The 16,473-nt window shown below is 38.7% G+C and overlaps 1 protein-coding gene and 1 pseudogene across 1 annotated transcript in view; one reads left to right on the top strand and one right to left on the bottom strand.

Moving 5' to 3' along the window:
* SND1 (staphylococcal nuclease and tudor domain containing 1) overlaps positions 1 to 16,473 on the top strand; it is a 418,777-nt gene that overhangs the window by 189,743 nt on the left and 212,561 nt on the right. The gene's annotated exons all lie outside the window — the stretch shown is intronic.
* LOC129498116 (40S ribosomal protein S8-like) lies at positions 11,506 to 14,064 on the bottom strand (annotated as a pseudogene).

The following is a 16,473-nucleotide window of genomic DNA, read 5'->3' as shown; positions in this document are numbered from 1 at the left end:
GCCTGTGGTGGGAGTTTCAATACGTTTTTATTATATTGTAGAGTGTCCTTTTAAGAAGCATAACAGGGAATAATACTTAGATGTCTCAGTACCTTGGACACTTATTTCTACTGAGCCCTGATTTTGTTACGTAATCAATACTGGAGAAGTTGTATTGGATAGTTTTCCTTTTTTGTTTGGTTATTGGGATGTCCTTGGCAAAGATAGGCTGTTTCTGGAAGATCAGCTTTTTAATACCAATTATGCTTTTTATATTCTATTTGTAATCATAGCTTCTCTTTACTCTTCTCACTTTGATTTTGTTTTTAATTTATTCTCCTGAATTTTCTGTCCTTTTGCAAATCATTCCAAATAATACTATTAAAAGACTTGTATGAATAAATAAGAGTGTTCAAATAGTTCATAGTCAGAATCTAGGTATACTAACAGCCTTCTTTCTGAGTGTAATGGTTAATTATTTGAAAACATTGGCTAAGGAAGGGATTTTTTTAAAATCTAAAATATTTTCATTTCATTTAAACCTGAAAATGTATGTATATTTCCAGATTTTTGGTCTGTGGGCAGAGTAGGTCAACTCTTTGCTAACCTGATAAATGCATAACTTCCTCTTTAGAATGAGTCTTTAAAAACACTAATTATGAAACTCTGGATTTTTGTGATTTACACCCCCCTCATTTTGCAGCCATTTAAAGCCATTCATTTTGATAAACCTTTAAAAAGCATTCAGCTGTTTTCATAAACACATTTTTGAGTACTCATTTCAGTTATTAATAAACTATTTAATGAAGTACATAATTAAAAATAACAAGCACAACCAGTATAAATAGTTATGAGGACAGAAACAAATGGCTCAACAGTTTGGGACAAAAGTGCACAGGTGTCTGAGTGGCCCTCAGTCATTCTGATTGGCATCAGCTGAAATCCTAGAATGTGCAGGTCAGTTCAGAGAAGGTCACTTAGGAGAGCTCCTATAATGCATCATCATCTCTCTGAAAGACAGTGTTCAGGCTTGTAGGAATGTAGAATTACAAAGTCATCCGATCCAAATTATGCCTGTCATCGTCTGTGGACTTATATTCCTATATATGGGCTTGTGTAGCATTTAAAGGCTTACCTGTTGTTCAAGAGATCAGCTGGTCTCCTCTGGCTATGAAAGAGCTTCTCAAGCTGCTGATCACAGGGTAATGAGAAAGAAGAGGCAGATGAGATGGAGTCTCTTGCAGTTATTTTAGAGCAGATTTTCAATGTATCTTACATGCCAAAGTATGTGAAATGTCTGTATCCTCAATAGCGTTCGGTCTATCTAGTCCTGTTTTTCTTTTTGGTATGGCGAGAGGGAGTTGAGTCATAGGATCTCTTTGAGACACCTCTGATGTGACCGTGTTCTGTTCTCTTCTCTTGCCCTCTGGAGAATCAAGGAAAACGAGGTTCATCATTCCTCTAATAGATTAAAATTTTTTTCTTGATTAACTTCACTGTAGAGTTGGCAAGAGTTGTTATCTGTTAATCAAAACAGTTTAAATAAAAAATAAAAAGATCAAACTTAGAGTTGTTTCTCATTCTCTGGCTCCCAGGCTGGGAATTAGCTGAGCCTTTTAGGCTTGGTTTGTGACATGAAGCTGTCAAGATGGCGCTTCTTGTTAATTACTTTTTATTGTATTTAAGATGCTTAAATAACTCTTCTTGTGATTTAGTCTTCTGTGTAATTAGCTTCAGTGATTAAAATCTCGTTCTTTCTTTATTGTCAGAGCTTTCTTGAAGAGTGAGATTTTTCTGAGGTGACCTTTTCTTGTGCTGGACTTCCCGATTACTTGGAGCTCCAGTTTGGCAAACCCATATATTATAGTCTATTAACTGGTTGCTCACATCTTTCTGCATGTCACCTTTTCAGAGAAAGGTGTTAAAATTTGTTCACGTTTATAAGGCGGTGCCTAAAAATTACAAGTTAGGGTTAAGCCTCACATGCTCACAGTCACACTTAGTGTCTGTCACTCCAGCCCTGGAAAACTATAACAGATCCCGCAGATACAGTATCGCTTAAGATATTTCCCCAATGTTTCTCATTATGTGAAGTATTTCACAGTGGCAGTAGACCATTGACATGACCTGTTTTTGGATAGTAAACGATGGCATAGAGATGAAACTATAGAATAGGAACAACTAGAAAATGCCTATTTTTGTACAGTGTCATATTTTGGGGGGAGAGGTGATTTTTTTTCTCCTAACCTTCTTTTTGAAACCATGTTTCCCTCTACTGCTTTACTGCCTTGCCCTTGTGCTTTCTGCTCACTTGTTGCCCACACAAGTATGAGGCCTTGCTGCCAGAGGTATTGTCAAAGATCTTTTGGACTTGGGACATCTTAGTTACCTCTTTGTTATAATGACTATTATCCAGGAGCCACAGAGCCATCCTTATGAACTTTATTTGTGTCTCTTTGGATTCTTCATAGACAGAGCTTGCCTTTTATTATGTTTATGTAAACCAGATAATCACACTTGCAAGGAATGAGACTTGTGCTGCTTTTTTCTTCTTCTTTTCCTTTTTTTAAAGATTTTATTTCTTTATTCATGAGAAACACACAGAGAGGCAGAAACATAGGCAGAGGGAGAAGCAGGCCTCAATCCTAGTATCCCGGGATCATGACCTGAGCTGAAGGCAGACACTCACCCACTGAGCCACCCAGGTGCCCCTTATCTTTTCATTTTCTTTGGTTCCAGTTTGTAGGAATTTTCCTCAAGTTTCCTCATGTGACTGAAGCTTGAAGTCAGGTCTAGTCCTTCTAGAATAATCCTTTTCTAATCCTATTTTGGCTTTTCTCAGCCATAGTAGAAGTGTCATACAACCCGCAGCTTTTCTAGCTTGAGTTTTCTCTCTAGCTTTAAGGCTTTCACAATCAAGCCAAACCTCCTCTCTCTCAAGTTTTCAAATCTTAAAACATAACTAATATCTGACTTTTAAGCTAAACTTTAGGATGAATGTGGCCTCTTGAAACCCAATTTTCTGGACAAGTGTTCTTACTTAGAGTTGCCTACAACATTCTGAAGATATTCTTTTAGCACCTGAGAAAGTATGGAGACATTAATATCACTGACTGGGCCACTGCCTCCCACAAATACTCTCATGGAAGCATAGACACTAACTTCTTAGTCATGTCTACTTTTTACTTTTTGGATAGTTATCCTTATAAATTTAACACTACTAATTAAAAAATGCTTAACTTTAAACTGTATCTATTTACTTATATAAAAGATGAGTATTTTTGAATAGTTACACTATTTCTTCATCCTTTAACTTCCAATTTGTTATATTATTTAAGTTTTACCATTAGTGAACTTCATAAAGTTCAGTTACTGTTGCTGATTAACATTAGAGTATTTTCCTCTCTGAAAGCTTAGAAAGAATGCTACCTTTTTTGGACTCCTCCTTCTTTTTAAAAGTTTTTCTTCTGGGACACCTGAGTGGCTTAGTCCATTGAGTGTCCCACTTTCAATTTTGGCTGAGGTCATGCGATTGAACCTGTCCTGCCATCTGGCTCCACACTCAGCAGGGAGTCTGCTTAAGATTCTCTCCCTTTTCCTCTCTCCCTACAGGTCTCTTTCAGTCAAATAAAAGTTTTAGATTTCAAGATTTATTGCATTTCTCCTATCTGTGTAATTGTCTTCTAAGCTTTGCTTGTAAGTTTAACCCAAAAAATTTACCCTCCACCCCCAACCCATAGCAGTTCTAAGTTATTGTTGGACCAAGTATGATAATTCGAAAACCTACAGAAAAAGAAATCCTATGTTATTATATCCCCAGAAAAATGTTAAATTAATTCCCTGTGTGTTTCTCTCGCGATGTGTGTATGTCTGTCTCTTCATATTGTACTTCTTTTTCTGTTTTTATTTTGTTGTTGTTTTTAAATAAGTAGACTCTATGCTGGGTGTGGAGTCCAACTTAGGCTGTGAACTCATGGCCCTGAGATCAAGATCTGCACTGAGATCAAGAGTCGGATACTTTACCAGCAAAACCACCCAGGTGCCCCTATTTTGTATTTCTTCTTATGCACCTGCCACTTGTATCTCAGTTCATTCTTTTTGTGGTATTTCCTTCTGATTTAGTGAAGAACCTTGATTTTACATGTGAGGGTGGTAAAACTTCTGAATTCCTGCGTGTCTGAAAATGTCTTCATTTTTCCTATATTCTTGATAATATCTATAGAAATTCTAGCTTCAAAATAAATTATTTTCCCAAGAACTGTGAAGACATGTTGTTCAATTGCTTCATCAGTGTTTATGAGAATTCTATCTCCATTCCTTTAAATTTCCATTTCTTTTAACCTTTTTTTCTGGCTCTGGAAGATTTTCTCATTTTCTGTTTCTCTTTGGTTTTCTGAAAACTTATCAAAACGTTTCTAGGTGTGTCCTTTTTTGCTGCGTATGCAATGGGCCAAACACTCATGTTTTCAACCGAGATTTTTTTTTTTTGTATTACTTCTTCAATTATTTTCTTTCTCTCCGTTTTGCCTCTGACTCTGTAAATCCTATCAGTATTGTATCTTACGCTTCATATCTCTGTAAATGTTCTTCCATTCTTTTAAGACCTCTTTTGCATTTTTGTTCTTCAACTTTGTTTCAGCTTGTTTCACCAGCCAGCCACCAGTCATTTTCATTCATTCTCACTTTCTTATTCACTCATTCACTTACTCATTAGTTCATTTTATCAAGTAATTATAAAATATCTGGTATATACTAAGCATTGTGTTAAGCATCAGGAATGTATTGGTAGTTCTAAAACGGAAATGATTTTTTTCTATGAAATTTACAGAGACTGTTCTCTTAATCTAATCCATTTTAATTGGTTGTTTTTGTTTTGTTTAGATTTTATTTATTTATTTATTTGTTTATTTATTTATTTATTTATTTATTTATGAGAGGCAGTGAGACAGAGGGAGAAGCAGGCTCCCTGTGGAGCGCCTGATGTGGGACTAGATCATGGGTCCTGGGATCCTGTCCTGAGCCAAAGGCAGACAGACGCTCAATCACTGAGCCATTCAGGCATCCCCTAGATGTTTTATTCCAGCACTCATCTTTAAATTTTTTATTCAAGTGTTTTTAATGGCATCCTGTTCCTAGTCCACAAATATGATATTTTCTCTGAGAATAATACTTAAAAATTCAAAAACCCTCTTCTATTGAATTATCCCCCATGACTAAATGTTCTGTTTATTTTGTTTCTTTTCTTTCATAAATTTCAGACCCCACTAAAACTGTGAAGGCAAAGGCAGCATTCTTGGCTGGAAATGAGCTTATGTGTACTTCACTGGGGTGTAGTAAGAAGGGAATGTGATGTGTTTGTTTGACTCAGTCTCAAATGCTGTACCTCTGTGTTTCCCACAGACTACAACCTCCATCTGAGGTCCTCCCCCAGTTAAATCACCTACCTTCTGTTCTTTAATTGTGAATTATCCTATATGTGACCTTGGTAATGCTGGGGAATCTCATTGGCTTAATGTCGAAGTCATGTTGGTTTAGAAACAATATTCCCAGATTCTTTAAAATACTGAATCAATAAGAGGAAAGCCATGTCCCACCTAAAGGAAGAGCTTTAGCAATATAGAGACTTAGAAAAATCTCAGAATGTGCAGTTCAGAAATCTACCGCAGTGACTTCCTTTAGTATAAGTCATGACTACTTAGGTGTCTTCAGGAACCTGTATGCTTTCTGCTTGGTTAACCTTAGTAACACCCTGCTATGGTAGTTAAAAAAAAGCTGTGAAGACACTTCCTCCAGTATTTAAACAGTGGATTGATAAAGAAGGCTATACAGTCTGAGTCAGATTTTATATTTTGATTAAATGGTCTCTAGTAGAAACAAAGCTCCTCTAGAAGGAGGAGAAATCTAAAGTGTAATTTAGCCCAGTAGAGACTTAACTGTACCCCTGTTGTTATTAGGGTTTTTTTTTTTTTTTTTTTTTTTTTTTGCTAGTGCTTGGGCTAGAAAGTTCCATAGGGTTTAAGTAGTCTGCCCATAACCCAGTTTTTCTTCTCAAGCTCTTTTTTTTAGGGGTTTTAGGTGGCTTTGTGGAATGTAAACTGTTGGGGAACACAAAATGTATGATATAAGAAATGCCTGTGCTTGCTGGTAGATTACTTCTTGAGTATTTGCCAAGAGTCAGAAAACCCCTGCTCTTAATAACTTAGTGGGCATCATTGGGACAGGACAGAAAAGAGGCTTGGCTGATCCAGTTCTTTTGAACTGGGTCCTCATTAATTGCTCACATGATGTCCCCAAAGCCTCCTCGCTCTGGTGCTTTGTATTTTGTCAATAAAGGCCCTTGAGGCACTGCCAATTCTCTGCCAATCGGATCCCATCTGCTTTCTGTCTTTCAGGATTTGTGCAAACTTTCTGATATGCTGTTAACACACTTTCTTGTTTTCTAGCACCATTAGGGCTCTATTCTTGTCCATATCTGTCTTTTCTATCATTTCAGTGGGACCTTGTAAAGAATGTTATGTAGACAGAAGTTCCCAGTCTGCCGTTCTGACCTCCCCCAAGCATTCTTTCTTTATTCTTTTGGATAATGCAATTGATGTGATAAGGAGAGGGGACATTTGACATGGTTACCAATAAGCAAAAATACCGTGTATTTTCTATGCCACATCTCAGCACCTTTCTCTTTATATTTCCTGTGGCCAGCACAGTACAAAGTGGTAGGGTGAATAGGAATGATGTTTTTGTAGAATCTGCTATCTGCCAGTAGTGTTGCTGCTTTACAGGGAATTTGCTCCAGTTCATACTGAGTGATTTTTTTTTTTAAGTAATAAAAAATCATAACTTTTTCAGAAGTTTGGAAAATAAAGGGAAACTATCCATTATTTAATAAGCATGCTAATAGAATAGCTGTTATGTGGGGCGTATTCCTTTTGTGTGCTGGTTTTTCTTGAGAAATGAATCCAGGAACAGGAAAATTGACTACTTGGCCTAGTGTTGACATGAAATCTAAGGCAAGTTGTTGGGAGTCTGGCTGTTGATAAAAGCAGGCTTTGGAGATGAACAGACGTGAAGTAAAACTTCAGCTCTGCTTCTGGATAGCCATGTGATCTTGGGCCTTAGATTTTTCTTATGTAACTTAGATTTAATAATCTCACATCTCATCAGGTGGTTGTGAGGATTAAATATACTAATGCATTTAAAATATTCAGTATATTTACTGAGATCTAACAGACAAGTTCTCACATCAGCTCCAAGCCTCTAAACTTGATTGGTCACCATTGATGTAATTTTGTATTTAGTGGCTTTTGTACTTTCCCTCTCTTTCTGTCTCCTAAAGTTTATTATTTATGTAAATAATCTCTACACCCAACGGGGGGTGGGGGGGGTCTTGAGCTCATGACTCTGAGATCAAAAGTTACATGCTCCACCAACTGAGCCAGCCAGGCGTCCGCTGGCCTTTCTTTGTCCTTTCTCGCACATTTCTGACCCTTTTTTCCCCCTCATTCAGCTTTTTTTAAGGATTTTTCTTGAATGTTTTTATATTTCATCCTCTGCTTAGTCTTCACACTCCTCCTGGCTAAGCTAACCCACTGATAATACTGTTACCTCTCAGAATGTTCTAAGTGTTAGTTTAAATAAGATATAGGAAATACCTGGTATGTAGTTAGAAAACAAAACAAAATACCTCATTGTACTGTGGCTTAGGTTTTGTAGTAGTCCATTTTTTAAAAGGAAAAAAATGAGTGGAGAAGGGGCAGAAGGAGAGGGAGACAAGCAGACTCCCCACAGAGCAGGGAGCCTTATGTGGGGCCCAGTCCCAGAACACCAAGATCATGACCCAAACTGGAATCAGGAGTTGGACCCTCAACTGACTGAGCCACCCAGGCACCTCTGTAGCTACCCAGGCACCCCTGTAGACCATTTTTATTGTTCCATGCCAGGCCCTTCGATTGGATTTATCTCTTTTCTCACATTTTAAATTACCATGATGGCTAACATATCCATTTTGCCTCTAAATTTTTGATATATACTATGTTTACACAGAAATGATTGATAAGTACTTGCATTAAGGTACAAGTGATACTTGTAAGCTTTCATGTTTTAAGAAGATCAGCACACATATAATTTATCCCTTAATAAAAGTAATTTATTAAAAGCATCTTGGGGGATCCCTGGGTGGCGCAGCGGTTTGGCGCCTGCCTTTGGCCTAGGGCACGATCCTGGAGACCCGGGATCAAATCCCACGTCGGGTTCCTGGTGCATGGAGCCTGCTTCTCCCTCTGCCTGTGTCTCTGCCTCTCTTTCTCTCTCTGTGTGACTATCATAAATAAATAATTTAAAAAAAAATAAAAAAAAAAAGCATCTTGGGATGCCTGGGTGGCTCAGTCAATTAAATGCCCAACTCTCAGTCTCAGCTCAGGCCTTGATCTCAGGATACTGCCTTCAAGCCCTGCAGTGGGCATGGAGCCTACTTTAAAAAAAAAAAAATCTTGCAAAGCAAGAGGTGTGCTAGCAAACAACCTATCTGGATATAATGTTACAGCTAGTGATCTGCCTATCTACATATATCAAATAGTTGAAAAGCATAGGGCTACTAATCTTAAGTGTTCTAGGAAATTGTATTCTGTGCTTTCCACCTGAATAGTTCTGAAAAGTTGTATTCTGTGGAGTTTACTGAATGACCCTCTCTGTGGTGACACCCTTGTGAATTTTTATGACATCAGTAAATGTGTTTACAACAAGTGGAACTTCACGAGACTAAATAGTTGGACCTTTGAAGTCAGTGTATGATAGAAATTGGAGATGTTTAATAACAGCATGAACTTCACAACAGGTAAAAGTCGCTGTCTTCTCTCAAGTTTCCAGTGTGGGTTTTACATGGAGCCTTTTGGATTTCTGACCTATCTGCTTATATATCAACTATGACTCAGCAGACTGTTGCTTTAATGTGAGCTTTTTTTTTTTGAGTTAAAACTATGATTAATAAACCATGATAGGTCAACAGCAAGGGGAATTATATGGTAGTTCTTAGACCATCTCTTCTTCACTACCACCCCCACCCAACCACATTGGCATTGATTGCAAAATCTTTTTTTCTTTAAGAAGCAACTATGCAGAACATTTATTCTTGTCACCACTTTCTCAAAAACCTCCCTCTGAAACTGTTCCTTCACTTGTTGCCTAGCACAGCCTGTGGCTGTGGAGAGATCAGACCACTGAGTGAAGGTTGACCACAAAGGCTCTCTAGTAGCTAACTGTGTTTCAAAGCCAAGAACCAAAATAACCCTGCCCTCCCCAAAGAGTAGGAGAGAAGAAATTTCAAAATCCTTAGCCTTTTTTTAGGGTCATTTGTTGCTTTTACAAGAGCTAATAATCATCTAGTGAAAAAGTATTGGGTCTTCTAATTCTTAGAGAAAAATGTTGACCACCAAAAAACAATTTGGTTTTGATGTAGTTTTTTAAAGTGGAGACTCATCTGGAGCTTTTACTTGCAGAGGTTCTGAAAGCAGTTAAGTCTAAAGCCGTTTCCTATCCTAAACTTACAGCCACACTGACATTGGTCTTGGTCCATTTACTCATGGATTCTAGGGAGTAAGAACACCACTCTCCTGTTCCTGTGGTGCCCACTGGCTGGGTTGTGAACTATCACCCATAACGGGACTGGTAGTGGAAGTCTTTACTGGGCCTTTTTTTTTTTTTTTCCCTCTCTGAGCCATATGCAAAACTTCTCTTGAACTTCCACCTGTGTAAAGATCATTTTCCTCTAACTTCTCTAGATGATTGGGTTTATTAAAAGAACACAGAGTTACTCTTCCACTTAATAGAGACTTGGTATTTCTCAGAGCAGAATGACAACCTTTCAGAACCTAGAATATTATTTTGAAATTCTTCTTCTAAACAAAGCATTATGTATCTTAAAATTTGGGTAAACTATAGAGGACTTGAAAATGACTCTCTGGGGCTACCTCATGCCCATTTTGGTCTTTACTAGACCTCTGATTTGGCTGGTTCTATTTTCACTGTCAGAGCAGATCATTCCAGATGCCATTATGTAATTTTCTGTCTTGGTGTGTGTGTTTGTGTGGGCGGGTGGTTTTGTTTTGTTTTTAAGTGGTGTTTAATGTCAGGCTAATAATAAACTGGGTATGTAGGCCTGGTTTTGTCATAATGGCCACGATTGCTTATTTATTCCTTATTCCCCTGAGAGGTGGGGTACTCTCCCCCCCCAAATGATGCGTACATTTTGGAGGGGGCTCATCACGGCTGCCTAGAAAATGTTGCATGGCAACTGGCAGTTCTATTCTGAAGAGAAAAAGATGGGGAATCTTCTCTCTGGTTGCTCTCACAACCCATCACTTGTCTTCCTCTGACTTAAATCAAACCAATAGGAATGAATTTGCTGTTCCTGAACCAGCTCCAAAAATTGGTCTGTGCTTACCCATAAACCTTAGGTTATTGTTCTTTGGTGAGTGCCAGGTTCTTTAACATATTTTATGATTTGGGAGGCCTTAGGTTGTGTGAGGTCACTCATGGGCCCTTGAAATTTGGAAGAAGAGAATATATTAGTTGAGCTTTTCTGTGTGGGCAGTTTTCCTCAAAACTGTGTGATAGAACCATCTGGGGCACTTAAGAAAAAAATAATGGTTGCCCCATATATAAAATCTAGGTACCTATATTTGTTCCCCCTTTTGAAAAAAAAGATTTTATTTATTTGAGAGAGACAGCAAGTATGGGGGCGGTGGCTAGAAGCAGAGTCCCTGCTGAGCAGTGAGCTGTATGTGGAGCTCCATCCTAGGATCTGAAGATCATGACCTGAAGTCAGGTCCTTAACCTACTGAGCCACCCAGGCACGTGCCCCCCCCCCATATTTGTTCTTTTAAAAATACTGTTCTGCACCCCTAGAGATTCTAGACTTACTGGCCTGACATAGGGCCTGGCATTGATATTTTGAATGGTAATTCTAATGTGCAGCCAGTGTTAATAAGCACTATGAAAAGAAATCTGAAGGAAACAGGAAGTTCTAAAACCAACATTTTTCTCTCTTCTCAGTATAAATATACGTAAGAGAGAATAAAAGAAACTTTACAAATTATTTTTTCTTAGATCAGTTTTGGTCCCTAAGCCTAGCCTTTTACCTCCACTAATTTCTGTCTCATTAACTCTGCCTAGAAATAAGTACAGAGTGGCAGAGCAGTGGAGGGGCTAAAGGGGTAATGGTTATTTCCAGGTCTGCCTCCAGCATGTAGCATGACCTTGGTAAGTCATTTACCTACTCTCTTCCCCTAAGGCCCTAATCTGGCCTTTGTTGAAGAAAAAAAAAACTAACAAATAATATTGCTAATATTCTTTAATATCTTAGTGTCTCTTTTTAGTAATTTAAAGTTTCTTTAAACCTGTTCTCAACATTCTTAAAGAGAACTTGAACTAGGGGTGTGTTTAGGGGTGAGAGAAGTAGTAGCAGTGATGCGAGAGGTTTTCCTACTGGCTTTAAAGTCTAGCCATGGATTTTTTTTTCTTCAGAGCAATATGCTAGAACTCTAGCTTCTTGTCCTCCAGCTCATAGCCATCTCCTCAGCCACACTGGCCTGGTCTTGAAGTGATGCATGCAAAAAGCTTGCTTTAGTGGAACTGCTCCTCCAGAAGACTGGCATTCTTTTTCCTTTCATCATATTTCTTAATTTTCTTTGATTGTTTTTTGATTAAAATCTCTTCCTCCTCAGGAGTCAGCTTGTGTCCCTTCCTGCAGCCCCAGGGCAGTACATAGTGGGACTCCTACCACTATCTATAAGGTGTGCTGTCATTAAGCACGATGCAGTTCTTCACCAGAGTCTTGGGGCTGACCAGTTAGTTCATTGGCAAATGCACTGTAGACAGCACCAGGAATTTTTGTTTTGTTGGTTCAACACTCGGAGCCCCAAGAAAAGTTCCCCATGTCCAGCCTCAAGGCACAGTTCTTTTTACTGCCTCCCTGAACATGGATTGTGTGTATGCAGTGAGGGCCAGTCTTAGTACTGACAGCAGGATGTCCCAGCTCATACTTCTCTTCTTATGATAGGCCTTTCTCTTGACCCTTGTCTTGTGGCTTTTGTGCCAGTTGTCCTGAGTGAGGCCTATATCGCTCTCTGCGAAAGAGTAGCCTTGGATTTTCCCTTATGTAGCCCTCCCTCCCCAGATTTTAATCATAAACACTAGATTTAGTTTGAAGTCTGTGGATTTGCAGAATCAGACTTTATCCAAATAATTAATTATTAATAATTAATTGTTAATTATTAATTAATAATTAATCTTAGTTATTACTGCCAATTGACTTAATGGCCTTATTGCCATTCACCACTGACGTGACCTCGAGTTAAATTGTGTACCTGAGGTAATAAGGTGTAGAACATTGGAAAGAGCTTGAGGGGATCCCTGGGTGGCACAGCGGTTTGGCGCCTGCCTTTGGCCCAGGGCGCGATCCTGGAGACCCGGGATCGAATCCCACATCGGGCTTCCGGTGCATGGAGCCTGCTTCTCCCTCTGCCTGTGTCTCTGCCTCTCTCTCTCTCTCTCTCTCTCTCTCTCTCTCTCTCTCTGTGACTATCATAAATAAATAAAAATTAAAAAAAATTAAAAAAAAAAAGGAAAGAGCTTTGAACTTAGACTTCTAATTTTCCTTTTACTTTATCTGTAATTATCATATTCATAGGTTTTCGTCTAGTTGGCAACTATTGTTTTCATTTTCTCCTTAAGAGGAATTCTTTGGCTATATGAAGTGTTGTTGCTAACTAAGCCAAACTATATCTTTTAAATATTTTGGGGGACCAAAGAAATTCAAGTATAATCTATTTGTTGGACTCAATAAATGCCAGTTGTGGGGTTTACTAAAGACTTGAGCCAATAGTTAAATATTGAAGAAGCCCTAGAGTTAATTGTTTTCTTTTGGGAGTGTAGATTGATGCATCTGAAATTACTGATGTATGTTTTGATGATTGAGGCATAAATATTTGGCAACCTTTAATCCAAATTAATATCCTCAAGAGATTTGCTATTTTATCCTAATGCCCTTCTAGATACAACCACATTTATGACTCTAGCTGTTTTGTTGCATACCTTTCTGTTTTTATAAACAAAGCTTATACTCAGCTGGTTTATACAAGTTTGAAAAACTGGCCAGTGCCATATGTTAAATATTTTGAATATTATCTGATTATAAGACATAAGAATTTGCATTATATCAATTGGTCTTAGAGAATCCTTCAAGACTTGTTTTCAGGGAGAGATGTCATTCTTTCTCACAAGTAGCTTGGCAGAGAGGGGAGGAATCAAGAACAAGAAGTATTCCTGTTTTGGTTTGGATTGTTTGAATCACGAGTGCCCCCCCCCCCCACACACACACACACACCTGCACTCAAAAAAAGAAGTAAAATCTGGCCAGTGTCAGGACTTCCTTCTCCATCTTACTGTCTTTAGGAGATTATTCCCCCCTCCCATATTCTGTTCCTTTTGATTTTGAGATGATAATTTCCTGTTTATGACATAACATACATGTTAGCCACTATCTCTCCTGTAGTAGCAAAGTTGCTGTGACAGCCATCCAGTTAGTTTTTTAAAAAACCAGGTAATTCATTTCTAAATGGAACTTGTTTCTTTCTAATCAACCTGGTAATGTATTACAGACATCACTCTCAGCAGTGGCTACAGAAGTGATTTAATGTTGGGTTTTAATGACTCCTTCATTAATCTTAGTATTCTGGGATTTATCACTCACTGGCCTTTGACCACTGGAAATGATGAAAACTTTGATTTCATGCATATTGGATAACACTGGCCTGTTGCCGCCAGAGCCGTGAATCTTGCCTTGGCAGTGGCATGTGTGATTGAGAGTGCTGTGGATGGATGGCTGCTCTCCCAGGCCACGTGCTGCTGCCGAAGGGGTGAACACAGTGTCTTTATCAGCTCAGGGTGACCTTTTCCCAGGACAGCTGGATTTGAAGTAGGAGTCTGCTCTGATAGCTTCATCTCCTGGACAGATCTCTCAACTTGTGAAGTCAGGCTCACCTTATCAGCTATTTCCTGAAAAATGCTTGCATTGAGAATGTGTATCTTCATGTCTTTACATAGAACATTTTTTTCCCCTAGCCAAATAGATTTTATAGTAGGGAAACATGTTTAAGACTATCAAGTCTACCTCCCTCATTTTATGAACAAGGTTAGGTCCAGGATGAGTAACACAACTAGGCCAGTGTCAGTGATAATGAAGACCAATCAGAGTAATCACCAACCCACAATACTTACTATTTGCCTGACGGAATTGAAGTATAGTCTTTTATTTCTTGCTCACCACTGCTTCATGACGTAACATTCATCGTGCTGCAAGTCCAGTTTTCCATGTGACTTTTCACTGTACTGCATGCCTTCTGCTGCCACAGAGATGACAGTGTTGGTTGCTTTCCTTACTCTTAGTGGTGGCACTGTGAGCGCTCCTTGGAAGAGAGGGGCTATTGTGTACTCTAGAGTCTTGTACGCTGGAGCATAGTACTCTAAATGCCAGACACAGGCCTTCCCTGCCTGCCAGTGCTCAGATGAGGGGAAGTCTTCCTACTTTGAGTCTTCACAGAAGCTCATGTATTACTGAGTGCTTCGTCAGTTAATTTTTTTTTTTAAGATTTATTTATTTGAGAGAGAGTGTGCACTACCGTGTGCCCGCGGGGGTGGTGAAGCAAAGGGAGAGAGAGAAAGAGCATCTTAAGTAGACTTTGGGCTGAGTGTGGAGCCTTACACAGGATTTGATCTCACAACCTGCTGCACTACCCAGGTGCCCCAGGTAGTTTATTTTGAACACACCAGTGAGCTTGATAAAACCTCAGTCCGTGGTACATGAAGATCGCATTGCAGAATCATAAAAATGAGCCAAATTTTTTTTTCCACAGTGTAATACTTATTCTGTTGAGTATGTCTCCCTAACTGCAAGTGCTGGATGTCATAGGAAGTGACCTTTTATTTATTATTTTTTTAAGCAGGTTCCATGTCCAGCGTGAGGCTTGAACTCTCACACTCCTGAGATCAAGAAGAGCTGTGTGCTCTGTGACTGAGCCAGTCAGCCAGGCATCCCAGAAAGTGACCTTTTAAAGTTCTCTCTCTCTTTTTGTTTTTTTAAGCAGTACTGTAAGGCAGGGGTGACAACCTTTTCTGTAAACGACCAGATAGTAAATATTTTTTGCTTTGAAAGCCATAAGGTCTTTGCTGCAACTGTTCAACTCCGCTTTGCAGCCATAGACGATATGCAAACAAGTGGGTGTGGCTATGTTCTGATAAAACTTTAGTTAAAAAGAGACTGAGTCTGTAGGGACTTAAGCTATGGAGGAATGAATAGATACCTGTAGAACAAGTAATAAAACCAGCCATCCAAATGTTATGAAAATGAATCCTTGTGACTTAAAGTATTTCTGATAACAACATTATATGTAGATTCCCAAACAGTTATGTGTAAAAATCTTAAGATAGATAAGTTGAAAGAAAACAATCTTAGAAAGTGGCTCTGATGATGGTGTACATTGTATATTGCATACACTTATAGAGAGTTTAGCTTGAGGACTACTGTTTCTGAAAAGTTTTAAACAATACCTCTAAAAAATAAATAAACAATACCTCTAGATTAATAAGTATTTTAAATATTTGATGGTTTCAATTATATCCAAAGAATTGTATATTCAAAATGAACAAGAAACCACCCCACCTTGGAAACCTGGTATCCCTTTATCTGCAAGTGCATTTCTTGTAATGTTTTCTCTTGACCCTGGAAGCTCACTTTCTGAGGAATTGCTGGTTTTGGAAATTATTTTCAATACATTCTGATGGCTTTTCACTTCCTTCTAATTGCATTGGCTCTATACTAGTCACCGGTGATAGGACAATTCACTTCCTCTTCCATTCTACTTCTTAGGGATTGTGCTCTTCTAATTATTTGGTTCTGTGAACCTGTCCTTGTTTTTCTAGATGTCGGATTCCCATTTTTTGTTTAGTGCTACCCTGGGTCAGTCTAGAACCCCTGAATCTGTAAAACAGCAGAGGCTTTCCTGTTAGTATTGTATTACTTGCTACCAATTAACTTTCTGATTTCTTTTTGCATTTCTCCCTTTGTCACTGTCCCCAGATCAGCTCTGACTTCACCTTTGTCGTCCCTTTTGAAATTTTCAACCTGATCTAATTCAAGGCGGCACTGCCCTGCACACTAGGTTAGCCAGTCTCCTAGAGACAGATTTTCTTTTTGTTCAGCGTGCCCCTTTTCAGATGCATCTGGAATAACAGCTGTATTCCCACTCCTGAATAAAATATTTTAGGAAAATGTCTCATGGTGAAGCATCTGGACCTTTAGGCAAGATTGGGGGTAAACTTCAGATCAGATTCATCACCAGCAGAGTGGGAGGACCAATTTTTATGGGGCGGAGACAGATCACGTGAATGAGGATATGACTGAAACTGGTGTTACAAGAGCGCCATTTGTATCTATTAAATGTA

Source organism: Nyctereutes procyonoides, unplaced genomic scaffold (assembly GCF_905146905.1).
Source record: "Nyctereutes procyonoides isolate TBG_1078 unplaced genomic scaffold, NYPRO_anot_genome, whole genome shotgun sequence".
Lineage (NCBI taxonomy): Eukaryota > Metazoa > Chordata > Mammalia > Carnivora > Canidae > Nyctereutes > Nyctereutes procyonoides.
This window is presented reverse-complemented; position numbering and strand designations above follow the sequence as displayed.